This window comes from Lissotriton vulgaris, chromosome 2_2 (genome assembly GCF_964263255.1).
Source record: "Lissotriton vulgaris chromosome 2_2, aLisVul1.2, whole genome shotgun sequence".
NCBI classification, from domain to species: Eukaryota; Metazoa; Chordata; class Amphibia; order Caudata; family Salamandridae; genus Lissotriton; species Lissotriton vulgaris.
The window spans coordinates 304,518,646-304,537,154 of NC_141688.1; positions in this window are offsets into that span (position 1 = coordinate 304,518,646).

An 18,509-nucleotide genomic window follows, 5' to 3' on the forward strand; every position below is an offset into this window, starting at 1 on the left:
TGCAGTGACCACTGAAACTGAAGTTAAAGAAACACATCGTATTGACACACTGTCTGGTCAAGCGGCGGAGCTCATCGCTCTGACCCGAGCTTGTATACTAGCCAAGAACAGAAATGTTAACATATACACTGATTCCCGTTATGCGTTCGGAGTCGTACACGACTTCGGAATGTTATGGCAAGAACGAGGTTTCTTGACCTCTCATGGTGCCAAGATACAACACGGTCCCCTCATTCAAGCACTGTTAGAAGCAATACATCTGCCCTCAGGCATATCCGTCATGAAGTGTAAAGCACATACTAAAGTTACGGATTCTGTTTCCCAGGGTAATGACCTGGCAGACCAGACAGCAAAACATACAGCATTGACTCACACCCAGACTACCGATGTGACAAAGAAAATAGTACCAACACAGTGTATGTCAGTCCGGGATCCCACCCTAGATGTAATCGATATCCAGACACATGCTACTTCAGATGAAATAAAGAAATGGACTGAACTAGGAGGGATCCAGACAGATCAAGGATGGGTCACGAAGGGAAAATCTACATGGTTTCTCCCCGACTCAATGGTTCAAATCATGATAAATACAGCACATAGTCCGGCACATCTAGGATAGAAAGCTATGTTAGACAGTTTACAGAATCTCTGGTACAACAAACACTTACGAGCAGCAGCAAAACAGAAAGTGCGTACTTGCATGATCTGTTGTCAGTTCAACCCCGGTAAAAGCGTTCCTGTAGAGCAAGGTGGATTCCATCCTCCCGATCACCCTTTTGAAGTCCTCCAGATGGATTATATCCAGATGGACCGTTGTCGAGGATTCAAATATGTCCTCGTAGTTGTTTGTGCACTTTCCCGTTGGACCGAAGCATATCCAGTCCCAGATTACACTGCCCCGACCACTGCCAAGCAGCTGGTTCGAGAATTCTTCCCACGGTACGGCTTGCCTCGTGTCGTGTACTCAGATAACGGACAGCCGTTCTCATCCGAACTTATGAGGCATGTTTCCCTTCTGTTAGGATATCAGTGGAGATTCCATTGTGTCCGACATCCCGAAGCCGCAGGCCTTGTAGAAAGGCATAATCAGACACTAAAGACCCGCCTTGCCAAAGTTTGTAAAGAGAAAGGGGTCGACTGATTAGTCGCCCTGCCAGTTGCATTATTCTACATGAGAATGGTTGCCCATTCGAGATCAGGACTATCCCCGTACGAAGTGGTCTTTGGTAGACCACCGAATATGTGGGGGACGCCCATGCCTAAGAAAATTACTGATGTCGATTGTAATATGCTGACAGATTACCTTGCCTCCTTGATGTCTGCACTCCAATCATGTCGTTCACAGGTTGCTGCAGCCTTCCCTGACAACACTGATGTAAAGCCACACGATGTCCGACCAGGGGACATTGTCCTAATTAGGAACTTCGACAGGAAAAGTCCGCTGGAGCCCCGCTGGAAAGAACCGAAGACCGTCCTTCTTACTACGAAGACCGCGATCAAGGTGGAAGGCAGAAAGGGGTGGATCCATACGAGTCATATTAAAAAGTGCAATGAACTGAAACCAGACCCAGACTCGTCCACCCCCTCCAAAGACTGTATCGAACCTAGTGACTTTAAGGTTCCCGAACGAGAGAAAACTCCCCAAGAGGAGTACAGACTGAAACTTCGATCTAGCAAGTCAGACAGTTTAAGTCCTCCCCTAGGTGAATCGGTTAAATAGTTTCTGACATGTATCCCCTAGATCGAGATAGAGAGAGAGAGAGACAATTCAAGAAATGTGCATATTGCAAATCACTCCGTAGTCACTGTATAGTGACTTTATTGATTATGTTCTTTTTAAGTCTCCTGATTATTGTTGCTAGCATATTGCTTCCCATATACTACCCTATCTTCAAACGTGAACAATCTGCTTTCAATGTTTCTGCTGAACATTCTTTTAGTGAATTACCTCCCCACGAACTTTCTTACAGACTCGCGCTGCGCAACAACACATTCATTAGTATGTTACACCATTCCCATCAGACTAACAATGCTACAAACTGTTGGATATGTGGCCGACTCCCTCCCTACCAGAAATACAAGGGAGTTCTGCCCCTCTTTCCGTACCCGTTCACTCATAATGGCTCCTGTGGTGCATGGTTTAGAATAATCAATTCCTTAGATCCTGATGTCGCTGTTTTTAAAGGGAGCTGGGTTTGGGGAAACTTGAACTTAGTTCTGCTTAATGCCTGTTACCCTGACAAGAAGGGACTCCCCACTAGAGTAGGAACTGATCTAGAAAATGAAGTATATGGATTAGGTAATTATACAATTAACCTTATGATCCTCACTGTTGAATCCGAAGCCGCACCAGTTCTCCCTGCTATGTCAGTACTACCAGTCACAGGGGACTTATGTGTCAGAAAGAAGGGTTCAGTACACTTAATTCATAGTAAATGTACTACCGTGGTCGAATTCAGTGATCATGGCAAGTCCTCCTTTAAAGCTACTCGTCATTCCTATTTTGTTTGTGGCCATACCGCATACATACGCTTACCTCCAGATTGGGATGGTACCTGTTACATTGCCTTCCTTCTGCCACCTGTTTTCCTAGCCCCTCCTGATTATCACAGAAATACAAATCTAGTAAAGAGTAGACTCAGAAGAGATCTCCCGATTGTCGACTATACCGAAACGGCATGGGAGCAATACACAGATTTCAATAAGGGATTCTTTTTCTTCACAGGCCCCGTCCAAAACAGTAAATTAATACGTAGATTAACCAGAACACTCGAAGCAGTAGTAGTAAATGAAACTGCCTCCGCTCTAGGTAACTTAACAGAGGAACAGTCTGCTATGCGGATTGTTGTTCTTCAGAATCGTCTTGTTATTGACGTCATCTTGGCAGATAGAGGTGGAGCCTGTAAGGTCATCGGGTCAAGTTGCTGTGTTTTCATTCCAGAAAACGCGCCAACTGTCTACAAAGCTATTACACGTCTTCATAAGATTGCAAGTTCGATACATCAGAATCCAGGCACCTGGACTTGGTCCGGTTGGTTCTGGACAACGTTAACCGCTTGGGGATGGAAGATCCTATCCTTCCTAGGCATTGCCCTTGTCATAGTATTCAGTTGTTGCCTGTGCCTACAGTGTGGGCCAGCGATTTGTGGACTGTGCGCCACATCGTGCATTGAACATTCCAGTTTTCTCTCAAACCGACAAAGGAAGAAAGACGAGCAAATGATGTTACAAGAACAGACTGATCGATTCATGAGGATCGATACATCATGAAGGGTCCGTAGGGAACAAGGAGGGAATGAGGAAATATAAATTTTTGGTCAAGTTATGTTCCCTATCGTGTACCCCACCGTCTCCATGTACTAGCTTAAAGTGCATGTAACTTCCCTCCTGTGCCAGCTATGAAGACGCAAATACATTTGCGTCCAACGTTAACATGTCCTCTTTCAGACCCACCCAGAATGGGTTGAATAGTCCGTTCCTAAGTATGCCATGCCAACGTCTTTTTGTGGTGTACTTTACACGTTTTTCAGCTCTGGCGAAGCAGGCCCTGAATTCTGCCATCAAGCCTTTTCCGCTTTCTGACTCTGAAAGCCTCAGCCCAGGCTGTCTCTGTACCCGTGACCTCTGCCTTACTCCCTGCGCGGCTCACCGCGTTTAGCTCAGCCTGCTGCCTGCCAAGACTGAATTCAACCTTCGAGTTATCTGCTCCGCTCTCCGAAAATGCATTCCTGCCTACTAGTTTAAGTAAACATCCCCCCAGCTGCAGAGCGAAGGGCCCGGCCTTACTGTCTCCATGCAAGTAATTCATAGCCTCTGTTACCATGGCAGGCCCATGCCCCTCGCATCTCATGCAGACACTTATACGCTTATACACGCACTCACAGTCAGTATAGAATAGCTTCTGCCCCAGAGACCTTTTCCGCCCAGATAATATGGTTCCCAAACATCAGATATCAGATATGATAGAGGTACGAGTTGATCTGACATGCCAGACTTCTGTCTCTTTCCGCCATTGTAAATGTCAAGTCCCCTGCACCCTCCAGTTCCACGTCAATCACACGTCATGCAGCTGCGCGCGCATTCAGGCCTCAGATTTCTGCTGACATTGCAAGATTCTGCTTTTTGTTGCCACCCACTTATGACACCTACTTATGACGTTTCTAGCACACACCTCTATGTTCACGCCTAGTTCACGCCTTCTAATTACGTATCATTACCACGTGTGTGTTTTATCTTGTTTCTCTCAGCTGTTACGCCTACTGTATTGGTTTCTATAATGTAACTTAAGTATATAAGCTATGTATTGTCAATAAAATATTGCTCTATCCCTTCCTGCACCCCAGTGGTGGCAGGAACAAGATATCCGGTCATGACCATTCCTTTTTAAGGAATAAAACCCCTAAGAACTCTAACACCACGGACTCTGCCTTTTTCTTTCCGATTGAGTTATTATTGATTAAGTACTTACCTGCATAGAAATTAGGACGGTAAATCAAATATTTACCACACTGGGCTAACTAAAACTAGTTTGGCTCCGCTTACAGCCACCCATAACGCTTTGGCCAGACTCATCACTGGCTCCAGAAAACATGACCACATCACGCCAGACCTAATTCAACTAAACTGGCCGACATTTGAAGCGAGGATCAGGTTCAAGATAGCTTGCCCGTTGCACAAAGCTATTCATCCCAACACCCCCGCTTACCTGGCAAAAACACTTGATCTATAGGGCTCGAGTGGGAACTTTAGAATCGCTAACACCCTATTATTGAAACCTCCCAAATTCAATAAGAAAATAACTTACAATCGTGCTTTCTCTGGTCTTCCTCCAAGAATATGAAGCGCTCTTCCCCATCTACTGCCTCTTTCAAAAAACATGTAAAAAAAGCTACTCCTGAATTACCTTCAACAGCATTAACCCAGATATTATCACTATCTTCTTCTGTCTCCATTCTGGATAGTCTTTTTAACATGTGTTTGTTATGTTTCTTCTCTGCTGAAACCTTACAGGTCCCACTGGATTGGCTGACTCCCCCTGCCCCCTTTGACCTTGTTCCCCCCCCCCCTTGACCTTTTGCTTGTTAAGTTATCTCTTTCAATCCATTTTGTTGTTGTACTCCAACTTACGCCACTTTGTACAGCGCTCTGATACCCTTTTGGGTCTTGTTTGTTCTCTATAAAACTTTTCAAATAAATAAACCAAGTTTCCTGGACACAAACTTGATTGCCTGTCTCCAGGAATTCGAAAGCAGAACGGTTGTTTAAAGTAGTTTTGAGCCCAAATAAACTCCAGGATATAATTTTTAGAGCATTATCCATTCCACATGTTGGCCTATTCAATTCAATTATGCTAGAAGCAATGTTGTTAAAATACTGGAAAGTTCATCGCCAGCAAGCTCTAATCATTTGTACGATGTGCATCTTTGCTCCTCAGTAATTATGCACTCTGCCACAGAATTGGTGGTAGTGAAGCGTGTTCTCAGATTGGAAAATGTTTTAGGGGCTGTCTTTGGCGTCATACCCATTGGTAGGGACTTTCTCTGCAGATGCGTTGTTTGTACATTAGTTTGTCCGAATAACATATTGGGATATTTTAATTGTTCGGGTTCCTGTACATTAATCAATAATCCCCCAGTTGGCAAATTGGTCCTTTTCGGCTATGATCATTTGAGCTAAGGCAATGGTTTTCCATGTAACTATTGTTGTTTCTTTTGTAGCGTTGTTGCTCAGGGCCTTAAATTGTATTCATGTTAGATCTTCTGTATTGAAGGTTGTTAACTGTAAAATGTAGTGAAGAATTTGTAAAATGTTTGGCTGTTTTATATATCTTTGCTTCCTCTGAAGATATATTCAGGCGTGAATACTGTGAGGAGATGAGGATACACCTGGAAGAGAACTAGGATTACAGGTAAGTAACTTATCCTTCTCTTCCAGGGGATCCTCATCAATAGTCAGAAGCACTGAATAGAATAGCAAGCCCATCAACCACCTGCAGGTAAATGAGAAGTACATGACCCAACCGAAAAAGACCAATCATAACAGCCCAAAATGTAGCTGTTAAACAGATTCCGCAGGAAGGCCTGGCCCACCTGGGTATCTGCTCTAGTGTCTGAATCAAGACAGTAATTTCTGGTAAATGTATTGACGGACCGCCAGGTCGCCGCCTTACAGATCTCAGACATGGGCATATTATGGAGAAAAGCTGCAGTCGCAGCTCTGCCTCTGGTGGAATGCGCTTTAGGAGAAAACCCAAGAGTTTTCCGAGCTAACTGGTAAGCAAGCTTGATACACGAAATGATCCACCTGGAAATAGACCGTTTCGAGGCTGCATGACCTGTTCTGATCGATCCATAGATAACAAACAGTTGATCAGAGTGACGAATAACCTTGGACCTATCCAGATAGAATTTCAAAACTCTTTTCAGGCCCAAAGAATGCAGAGCCCTCTCAGCTGGAGTAGAGGGATTGGGAAAGAAAGTGGGCAGAGAAATGGTCTGATTTACATGAAAATCTGACACCACTTTAGGAAGAAAGGACGGATGTGTCCTTAGTACCACTCTATTCAAATGGAACACAGTATAGGGTTCTGAGGAACAGAGAGCTTGAATCTTGCTCACCCTACGAGCTGACGTGATTGCCACCAAAAAAGTGCTTTCCAGGAAAAATGCTGCAAAGTAGCTTTATGAATGGGTTCAAAAGAAGGACCCATTAGCTTTGATAGCACCAGGTTCAACTCCCAGGGAGGAGAAGGAGGACGCACTAGAGGGTACACTTTTTTTCAGCCCCTGCAGGAAGTCTTTTACAGCTGGCAATTGAAAAAAAGAAGTTTGTGAAGGGGACCGCCTGTAAGCTGTTATAGCAGCCAAGTGCACCTTAATAGAAATAAACTTTAAACCTGCTTTAGTGAGATACAATAAGTAAGGAAGAACTGCCTCTTCCTGACTATGAATAGGATTAGGACCATTCTGCATACACCACATATAGAATCGCTTCCATTTGCATGCATAAGATTGTCTAGTGGAAGGATATATGATGTTACCACGCGCGCGTTACAACGACCTACCATTACAACGCGGTTGTAACAACGCAAGTCGTTACAACGACTTGCGTTGGGGGGGGCGCAAATTTAAAACATTTGATTTACTATTCCAACACCAGTCCCCGTGGATAGTAGGGAAGGTGTTGGGATAGTAAATTAAATGATTTACTATCCTCGAGCGCCCCCCAGCTCAATTCGTTGTAACAACTTTCGTTGTTACAACCGCGTGGTAATGGTAGGTCATGGTAACGCGTCCTGCCTGCATGGTAGCCCCTTGTGAGGAGTCACTGACAGCTGAAGCAGGTCGTGTACCACCCCTGCCTCTGCCAGTCTGGGGCGACGAGGATCATCGTCGTGCACGAGTGTGTCAGCTTGCTCACCACCTTCGGGATCAACGGAAGGGGTGGAAAGGCGTACATAAATTCCCCTGACCAGTCTATCAAAAGAGCATTCCCTCTCGATCCTGGCCGGTAAAACCTTGAGGCGAAGTCTCGGCATTTGGTGTTTTGGTTGTCCGCGAACAGATCTATGGTGGGACAACCCCAAGACTGGAAGATGTCTTCAACTACTGCGTCGTGGAGGACCTACTGTCCTCAAAACAACTTTGACTATGCAAATGTGAGAATGGATATCTATAAAGGAGTACACGAACTTAAATTAAAAAAATTTCACCAAATGAGGAATATATCCAGTATCAAGGCGAATTTTGAACAGGCGATGGGTATATCGAGTCAGGATACACAATCTTTAACTGACATGGACCTTATTGAAACATTGGAAGAAATGTGGAACAATCCTGCGACACAAGACGGCCTTAGTATTCCATCCACAGGCACCGCAGTTGACAGTAATCCTGCTTTGCTAGCCAAGAAATCGAAAGGACTAACCAATTTCAAAATCAAGTCTACTTTTTCACCAATAGCGGTTCATGACTCTATCGATACGTTTCACGAGATCATCACAAATAAAATAAAAAAGTTGAACAGACGAATCAACATGACAAAATAACATGCGTATGTACAGGATATGAAATATCAACAACTTATAACGAAACTTAAGAACAACAAACAGGTAGTGATACGTAACAGTGACAAGGGCGGGAACATTGTGTTGTGGTCACAAAATGAATACAGAGCTGAAACATTGGGGCAACAGAACAACAGGGAATGTTATGAGAGAACTAACATAACAATACTCAAAGCTATGAATTAAACCTACTACAGTAAATTACAACAATGGTGGAAAAAGGAACTTATTAGTGAAGATGAATACAAGTTCCTCCGCAAAGAAAATCCCACTATCCCAACTATTTATTTAATTCCTAAAATCCACAAGGATGCCAAGAAATCGCTAGGCCGACCCATTATCAGTGCCAGAGACAGTCTTCTGGAGAACACTTCCATCTATGTAGATTATTTTCTACAGGGTTTTGTTAAAGCGCTCATATCCTATGTTCGAGACTCAATAGACGTGACGTTACTATATACGAGTATATTACATAAGGATGGTTTGAATGCCACACAATTCTATCTGGCACAAAGGCCAGCCATACATTCTGAACACAACAACATGCTGATACCAGCAGATCTAGGGAGTGGCGATGGGGCCCAGCTTCTCCCCCAGCTATGCGTGCTTGCACCTTGGCTGGTGGGAGGAGCTGGTCCTCAAAATCCACTATGCTGAGATTATGCAGAATAATGTGATGGTCTGGTTGAGATTTATAGATGATATTTTCATAGTATGGCGTGGTACCCGAGAACAGGCTGAGGAGTTCATTAGTAACATTAACATCAATTCACTTAATTTGAACTTCACAGCTACCATTAGTGACTCTTCAGTGAATTTTCTTGACACTCATGTGTATGTACACAATCAAAAGTTGGAAACCGACTTCACCGCAAAGAAACGGCAGGAAATTCCATCCTGCACGCTTCCAGTGCTCATCCCCGCCATTTAAACCAGAGCATCCCCTACGGGGAAATGCTCAGATTGAAACGTATACGCAGCACAGAGCGGGATTTAAAACAAGCACAGGAGCAGAGTAGGCAGTGCTTCCTCGAGAGAGGATACGCATCTAAAACGTTGGAGCAAGCAATTATTAAAACTAGTTTGCTCGACAGAAACCTCCTTCCAGCAGACAAGAATCTAGGTCAAGGTGGTGACCAAGCAACCAGGGATCCGAGAGTGCCTCTATACCTGAATTCAAATTAATTATGAATTACAACAACCAACATAAAGAGATCAACAAGATAGTCCAATCATGTTGGCCGTTGGTGCTCAATGATCCAGTAATAGGACCCCTTCTACCGCAGAGGGTGTCCATTACCTATAGTCGTGCATGCGAGACAGCCTAGTGACCACCAATCCAGAAATTATTGAAAAGAATGAATGGCTGCAAACTCATAAGTGGTTTATACGCTGCAAAGCATGTTTTCATGGAGTTAATACCACTACATATCAAACACCCTTCAGTGTTCGAGTGCATAAGGTGAACAAGCTCCTTACTTGCAAGACAGAATACTGTGTATATGTGCTATCCTGCCCTTGTGGCTTACGCTATGTAGGGAGCATAAAATTACAGGCACACAAAAGAATCCTCCAACACCTCCGGGCAATCACTAACTCCGACAATACCTATCCAGTAGCAAGGCACTTCAAGGAATTTCACAAATCAAATAACAAAAGCCTTACTTATTACTTGATAGATGCTATACCGCCCAGCAGGATAGGAGGTGACCGAGAAAATAAACTTAGGAGGCTGGAAACAAGGTATATTTTACAACTTGACACCAAACAGCCTAACGGTCTAAATATTACGGAAGATTTATATACCTGCCTATAATGTTACATTTATTCCAACCAGTATTCATCATATGCAGTGCCTGGAATTTAAGAAATCTTCCTTGCTGTTTTTAGATCCAATTTCATTTGTACATAAATAGATGGAGAAACATCATGAATTACTTATTGCCAACTATATCCAGAGAAAAATGCAGTGCAGGTTCTATGTCTATTTTTATTATCTTACTACAAATACCCCCTATAGTTGATAACCTGATGTTCTTTATACTTAAGGTAATCAAGGGTAGGAGAGAGGTTGGGGCCAGTGTCATCACAATGTGTATATAGATCAATTTGTATTTATACAATTATCATACAGTACTTGTACATGTATTATTAATATTATTAGATTTATATATTTGTATGTGGATTTTATGATGTATGTGTATATATGTACAGATTGTATTGTATTCATTGTATTTATTTATTTATTCATCGATACATTTATATATTTAATCATGTATCTATTGATGCACTGACAAAGAAGTTCTAGATTCAACAAACCCAACCCCTTAACTTATAAATGTTTATTAACTTGCATCGCAATTGAAATACAACATATGATCTGGTATTTTACAGATATTGGTATTCTAAGTAACTCATGAGATTAAGGCAATTACAAATGAGCAATGTAGATAACATTATGTAAATGCACTTTATAAGATATCTCATGTGAGGTTTAGTACTGTGTACAGAATTTTAATATAATGCTAATTTTTGCACAAATTTATTTTGCACATGTATGGTTGCACATCGTCACTTTAGAGGTTTAAATACAATTTCGAGAGAGTTGGTCTCTTCTCACGTGATTTTAACATAAAACCAACATTTATGGTTATGAAGTGTATTGGTTGAAGGTGGATATAACTTTTAAATAACATCTCCTTCCCACAACAACAAGCTACCAGACACGCATTTAGCAAATTATTAATTTTAGAGGTATTTGACCTTCATTGCAGTCTTACGTAGCAAGCAAACATATATATAAAAAGTGAATTGTCATTCAATATGTTGGAATATGTATTCTACACTTATGAATTGCCAAAAAGTTGTTGTTACTCCGACAGTATTTCTTCCACTTTTATGACATTGACAATCACGGGATATGTTTCACTATGGTGTCTGTCACTTTAAATTTGACTCACGATTCTGTGCAATTTGTCGAGTGAACAAGCGGCGGAAGCTGCGAAACGCGTCTTGACGTTTCCAGCTCAATAAATCATCTTCAAGCACCAAACCCGGGTCCGTGTCCAACTTTGCAGCAGGTGGCACGAGGAGGAAAGCGAGCGCTTGCTGGCGATATAGTACGAAGAACAGTCCACTCCACCCACCTCCGAACCAAAACAGCACTCTAACAACCTTTGCGCCTGGAACCCAATCACCTCCGAAGACACCATCCGCCTGATGAACTCCATCCACTCAGGATCACCAACCGACCCATGTCCCCACCACATTTTCAACAAAGCAGACTCCATCATCGCACCCCATCTCCGCGATGTCATTACCTGTTCCCTCAACTACGCTACCTTCCCGGAAAGCAGAAAACATGCCGAACTCAGCGCCCTTCTGAAGAAACCCACGGCAAACCCAACCAAACTTAAGAACTACCGTCCCATATCTCTCCTCCCATTCCCTGCCAAAGTCATTGAGAAAGTCGTCAACAGTCAGCTCGCCGCCTTCCTCGAATCCAACAAATCCCTCGACCCTTCACAATCCGGCTTCCGAGCCAAACACAGCACCGAAACCGCCCTCATCGCTGCAACAGACGACATCCGAACACTACTAGACAACGGAGAAACAGTTGCTCTCATCTTACTTGACCTCTCCGCAGCCTTCGACACAGTCTGTCACAGCACCCTTATACAACACCTCAGCAAGGTCGGAATACAAGAAAAAGCATTGGACTGGATCATCTTGTTCCTCACCGGAAGATCACAGAGAGTCCGCCTCCGCCCTTTCAAATCAGAGGCCATCGAAGTCATCTGCGGCGTACCACAAAGATCATCACTCAGTCCAACCCTCTTCAACGTATACATGAGTCCCCTCACATCCATCGCACGCCAACACAACCTCAACATCATCTCCTACGCAGACGACACCCAGCTGATCCTCTCCCTCACCAAAGACCCAAACACCGCCAAAACCAACTTACACGAAGGAATGAAAGAAGTAGCCCAGTGGATGAAGAACATCCGTTTAAAACTTAAGTCGGACAAAACAGAAGTCCTCATCCTAGGGCCATCCCCCTCTGCTTGGGACCACTCATGGTGGCCTCCAACCCTCGGAACCGCACCCATACCTACGAACCATGCACGTAACCTGGGCTTCATCCTGGATTCCTCCCTCTCGATGACCAGACAAGTCAACACCGTCTCATCATCTTGCTTCAACATCCTACGAATGCTCAAAAAAGTATTCAGTTGGATCCCTACCGAAACAAGAAAGACGGTCACCCACGCACTAGTCACAAGCCGATTGGATTACGGAAACACCCTCTACGCCGGAACCACAGCTAAACTACAGAAAAAACTCCAACGCATCCAAAACGCCTCAGCCAGACGCATTTTGGACATCCCTCGGCAAGCTCACCTTTCCGGCCACTTGAAAGACCTCCATTGGCTCCCTGTCAACAAGAGAATAACTTTCCGCCTCTTCACCCACGCACACAAAGCCCTCTACGACCTAGGACCCGAATGCCTCAACACGCGTCTATCCTTCTACACCCCTTCCCGACAACTACGATCGTCCAATCAAGCCCTCGCCGCAATTCCGCGCATCCACAGATCCACCATGGGGGGAAGATCCTTCTCCTATTTAGCGGCCAAAACCTGGAATTCTCTCCCCACCCACCTCCGCCTTACACAGAACCACCTCTCCTTCAGAAAGCAACTAAAAACTTGGATATTCGATAAGTAAAAACACCTCCCTCCCCCAAGCGCCTTGAGACCCTCTGGGTGAGTAGTGCGCTATATAAATTTTGGAACTTGAACTTGGGTATTTAAATATATATATATGTATATATATATAATTATCTACTTTCGGTCGGCAGTAGGTAGTTATAGTTAGGACCTATTATCCATAGGAAATCCGCAACATTCTATTTGGAATAACTTTGGCGCCGGTTGACGAATCTTCGTGAAATTTTCAAAGCTAATGGGCAGCTCCGGTCCGCTCCTCTCCTGACTGTCTCGGGGTGATTCGTCAATCAGGGGCGAGAAAAAAGGGGGAGTCCCGGAACGTGTTTTTCCCATGCAATTTTCCATAGGAACCATTAATCAGGGCTACAGCCCGAACTGCTGAACGGAATTACACCACATTTGGCAAAGAGGTAGTCCTTGGTTCAGACTCCTGCCTTTTGCTTGAATGGTGTAAATTTGTTCAGTAGTTCCTGAGGAAATTAAAAGTAAAATCCTAAATATATCTATGGCCGCGCAGGATCCGCTCACCCTGCCGAACATGAGCTGTATGCTAATTGGCTGTCTACACTCCAAAACAGGAAGTGTTGGCAGTCATCTTGTGCCTCGGTAGAACCAAGGCACAGGAGAGCAGAAAAACAAACGTGCAGAACGCAAAAAAGGGGCAAGTTAGAAACACCCTGACCCCCTAGGCCTGCTCAGGGGGTCCCACAAGGACTCCCAAGGCCATAAAAAGCATTTTCCTTAAAAAACATCAGCGAGATTCACGCACCCAGCATGAGTTTTGGCCCAAATAAAAACAAAAAAACGAATCGCAGACTCCCATGCTTCGTTGTCAATTAGCCCCCGGGTAGCCAAATCCCGGGGGCAATACTAATTGTGTAAAGAGGGCCCTAGAGGGGCCCTGGGGACCGCCACCCCCGGGGCTTCTTTTAATTAGGTAGGGGGCTCTCAGGCCCCCCAGCCCCTGGGACCACCACCCCCAGGGCTTATTTACATCAGGTGGGGGCCTCTCAGGCCCCCCGTCCCAGGGCTTCTTTATATTAGGTGGGGGGGCTCATAGGCCCTCCCAGCCCCGGGGCCTGCCACCACCCGGGGCTTCTTTCAGTTAGTTGGGGGGCTTTAAGGCCCTCCAGCCCCGGGGACCAACACCCCCCTGGGCTTTCAGAAAATAATGGCAGGGGCTCACGGCACCCCCGCAGCCCCTGGGACCGCCACCCCCAGGGCTTGATCTATTTTTGATTGGGGGCTCTGGGGCTTTTTAAAAGAAAATACCCTGTGTGGGGGGCTCAAGCCCCCCCCCCACACGCCCCGGGGACCTCCAGCCCCGGGGATCAACAACCATGGGCTTTGTAAATTGTGGGGAGGGGGCCACGCGACCCCCTCCTGGAGGGATCGAGGGCCCTGGGGACTGCCACTCCCCCAGGGCCGGCTCCTGCAGTGTCCTGGGGTGCCTACCCCTGGGACACTGTAGTTTGCAATGACAGGGCAGGAGCCTCGCGGCTCCCGCCCTGTCATTGCAAACTGCTTTACTTCATTGAAGCGAGAGCAGGGAAACCTGCTCTCGCTTCAATCAAACATAGCAGATTGCTTTTCATATAGGGTGCAGCATGTTAGCTGCTCCCCATGTGGAAAAGCAATGCCGGCTCCTGCAGGATGCAGGGAGCCGGCTGGGACCGTGGGGGGATTGGGGACCCCCCACGCTCCCCAACCGAGAGGGCCATCCCAGGGCGATGGGGTCCCCTGGACTCCAAGTGGTCCGAGAGGGGAGCCACGCAACCCCCTCCCCAAAAGTAAAAAAATAAAATTTAAAAAGAGATAGAAAGGCCGTCCCCGGGAAATGGGATCCAATAGTTTAAAAACATTTATTATTAAACGGCCATGCCCTTGAAGATGGGGTCCCCGGGGCCAATTAGGGCCTCGGGAGGGGGGCCCCTTCCACATTTTTAAATAAAAAAATAAATAAATAGGGGGCATGCCCTGGGGGGATGGAGTCTCAAGGGCCCAAAAAATTTGAAAAAGAAGGGGGGCTACACAGCGCCCCTTTTTAAAAAAAAAAAAAAGAGCGGCATTGCGCCTGAGGAGACGCTCCCTCCTTCTATCACTCTGCAAACGTGCCCCCCTTGCAGAGGGGGAATAAATTCCCCTTGAATACTGGGGGCGTGTGTTTTTGACAAAGTGTTAAACAGATATACAGACATCTTTTATTTAAAGTAGGACTATATCTGTTTTAGTAAAATATTGATTCAACTTTCTCCTTTGAATACATTTGTCAAAAAAATGTACAGCTAAAATATATGTTACTTCTTTGTGGCGACACCAGAAGTCGCAGGGACATCGGTGGCTGTGAATACCAAGTGTTTTTGGTGAAGTGTAAAACACATACACAGATAGCTTGATTCTCCTTAGCACACACTTTTATAAACTAATGCACGTATATACATGTGTTTCCACCATACATTTGACACACAAAACTGATTTTCAGTCCTTTTATTCAGGGTGGTTGAAGTTTATTTCAGGAGACGTCACAGCCGACACGTGTTTCGTCGTTTTGGGGAATGTAACCCCCGACTTTTTCAAGGCTGTTTAAAAAAAGGGTGATGTTGTAATACAATACTTCAGATTTTGACATTTTTTTACATAATTCTATAACTTTATCAGGTCTAAGCTGGTGGTGTACTTAAAATTACAACAATTAGTGCATGGTTGTATTTATAATGCTTAGATTGTTTTCATTCATTGAAGATCTTTTGTTTTAACATTTTAAGGAGTATGAGCCCATTAAGAGCAATGGAGAGACCTGTGAGCGTGTATTATTAGCTTTATTTTAGGGGGGTGGCATGCAAGTGATTTAACCGAGAAATCTGTGAATAATAACTGTGTTTCTGTGAACATTAACGGTATTTTTAGATTTGTGAGTTCATGTATATATATGAACCATGCTTTTGGTACCTATTCTCCAATGTGTTGTTCGTTCTGTATAAAAGCAATGCGGAAACAAAATTCAATTCCTTGTAGTCCTTGCCATTGTACTTTATTTATATGGTCCTTATTATAGTTTAATAGTTACTTACATTTTTCGAGGTGATAATTCCAACCCTCGAAGGGGTTCTTGTGGGGATGTCGTGAATATACGGAAATCTTCTTTATTGTGGAAACCAATATATTGGTTCAATATTTGGCAGCTGTAAGACATGTATAGAGCTTTAGTGTAGGCTCTTAAATAGTATGTCTAGTTATTTCGACCCTTCCATTCTCTATGTGGAAAGGCCACTCATACTATATTGTGTTTAGAAGTATATTTCCAAAATTCCAGGTGTGGGGGGAAAAAATGTACATACATTTGACAGTGCTCCCCCTTATTCTACCCTTGTGAGTGACTCGGCTGTCTAGTTCTGTATTACAGACCGCCGTTTTCGTTAGGTGCTCCCCAGGTAACAAACCCGGTGTTTATTCACATTTACCGGCTCCGAGTTAGAATTCCGATCGTTTATATCACTTACTAGAATTTATTTTAGTTAATCTTACTTGCATTCCCACATCTATCACGTGCAGACTATGTTTTATGATTGCACTCTACGATACTTGGCACTAATCCTGCCTGTAGTGGTTCTCAATCGTTACCTTTTAGCCGCTGTCTTTGACGGAGAGTTATTCGTCCCCTCTGCTGTTTCTATCTTGCAGTGTTTTTTTCAAATGCTTGGCGCCATATATTCAAAATAGTAAGTGTTACGCGCGCCTTGACACGATTTACTTCCGGTTCATTATTATCGCATTGAAGTCCCATTTCATGGGATTCATTGTTGTTTACTCGGCGGCCATATTTGCCTTCCTACTATGTTTATTGAAAAATAGGTCTTCAACATTATTTTGGCAAACAATTTTAGTGAATACGTCTAGAGTAGTCTCGAAGTTATTGTCGAGTATGCTGTTTGTTTTTAAATACATTTACATATTATTTTCGATTGTTTCCAATTTTGGGTTTAATCCACGTTACTGTCGCCTATATTCTGTTGTATAGGGATATTTATTAATATAAGTGTAGTGGTAACTTATTGGTAAAGAATATCGTCTTACACTGTCCTCCATGTTTCGAAGTTAGCTACCGTGCTGATATCTATCAATGTTACTGAGGCGTGATTCCAATTTAGTAGTTATACACATATGATGTTCGGTGCTCTCCATACTGTGTGTGTGTTTTATAGTTCCCATACTTGAATAAAAGTTTTTGGTCCAGTATCTATTATTTGATTTCTCCATCCAAAATGGGCTCAGAACATTGTCAGATGCCATTACGTGGCCCACATCAAAGCTCAACAATACAGCCATATCATGCATTTTAAGCAATATTCTTACATAGTAATGATTGTCATCAGTGCATGCACATAATATTCATTTGTTACTGGTAATTGGTTGCAACTATTGTTCTGCTATGAGTTCATGTTTTGCTCATGTGCCTAGAAAGTAATGTAACTCATGGTCGATGTTAAGACCCAGGTCAACACTTTTAAGTGTCATTATACAAATAGCTTCCCTTCTTCGTAGTGCTAGTTCTCTATTTCCTCCTCTAGGGTGGATAGGTACATGTTCAATTCCAAAGTACTGGAATGAGTGACTGGATGTTTGTGCAGGACAGATTGACATGTGTGCCGCCACTGGGTAGCGCATGTCACCTTGTTTTACTGCCCTGATATGTTCATTAATTCTGTCTCTTAATGGTCTCTTGGTGCTTCCTATATATCTTTCGCCGCATTTGCAGTCTAGGGCATATACCACATATTTACTCCAGCAATTAATTGTGGTATAGATTTTGTATTTTTTGTTGTGTGGTCCTATGAATTCCTTCATCTTTTTGTAAGCCCACTTACATGCTATGCACATTCCACAATTGAAAAAGCCTGGATCTTTTAACCATGTGCTTGTTTTTGTAGTTTGAGGGTAACTAGGGCTCAGTATATTTCTCAGTGTCGTCCCTTTCCTGTATGTTAGTGTTGGTCTTTCAGTTATGTGTTTGTTTAATGTTGTGTCTTTGCTGAGTAGATGCCAGTGTTTGTTCAGACTTTTTCGTAAGACAGTGGCCCAGTTATTATAACCTGTTACTAGTCTGATCTTATCTTGTTTGTGCTTCTCTTTTAGAGTATCTTGTCTAGCTAGTTTTTCTATTCTGCTTTCTGCTTTCTGGAGTTCTTTGTGTTTATATTCCCTGTTTATGAATCTTTTGATCCCTCCTTGTTTTTGTGTTTCAAATTCTACCTCAGTGCTGCAATTGCGGCGTGTTCTGACTAGTTCCCCATAAGGGATTGCTTTCTTTAGGTGTTCGGGGTGGGCACTAGTCGCGTGTAGTAAAGAATTACATGTAAATGTAAATGTAAATGTATAGGCATTTATATAGCGCACTACTTACCCGTAGGGTCCCAAGGCGCTTCGACCGCTGCGAAACCCTTCCTGGCTACCCTGAGAGATGGTCCCTTAATGGGTATCTCCAGGGTGAGACCAGGCATCCCCGGCGGTCTGGTGGGGCCGTTAGTGAAGATGAGGCAAGCTAATGCCCAGAGTTGCCGAGTGTGATCACTGATCAGAGTGGGCACCGAGGCGAGAGAATTATCGAGTCCGCTGACCCTGGTCCAGAAACCTGCCGCGCCGGGAATCGAACCCTGGTCCCAGGCCGTCCTCTGCTCTCGGGTCTGCCGCCTCTAACCAGTGAGCCACACTAC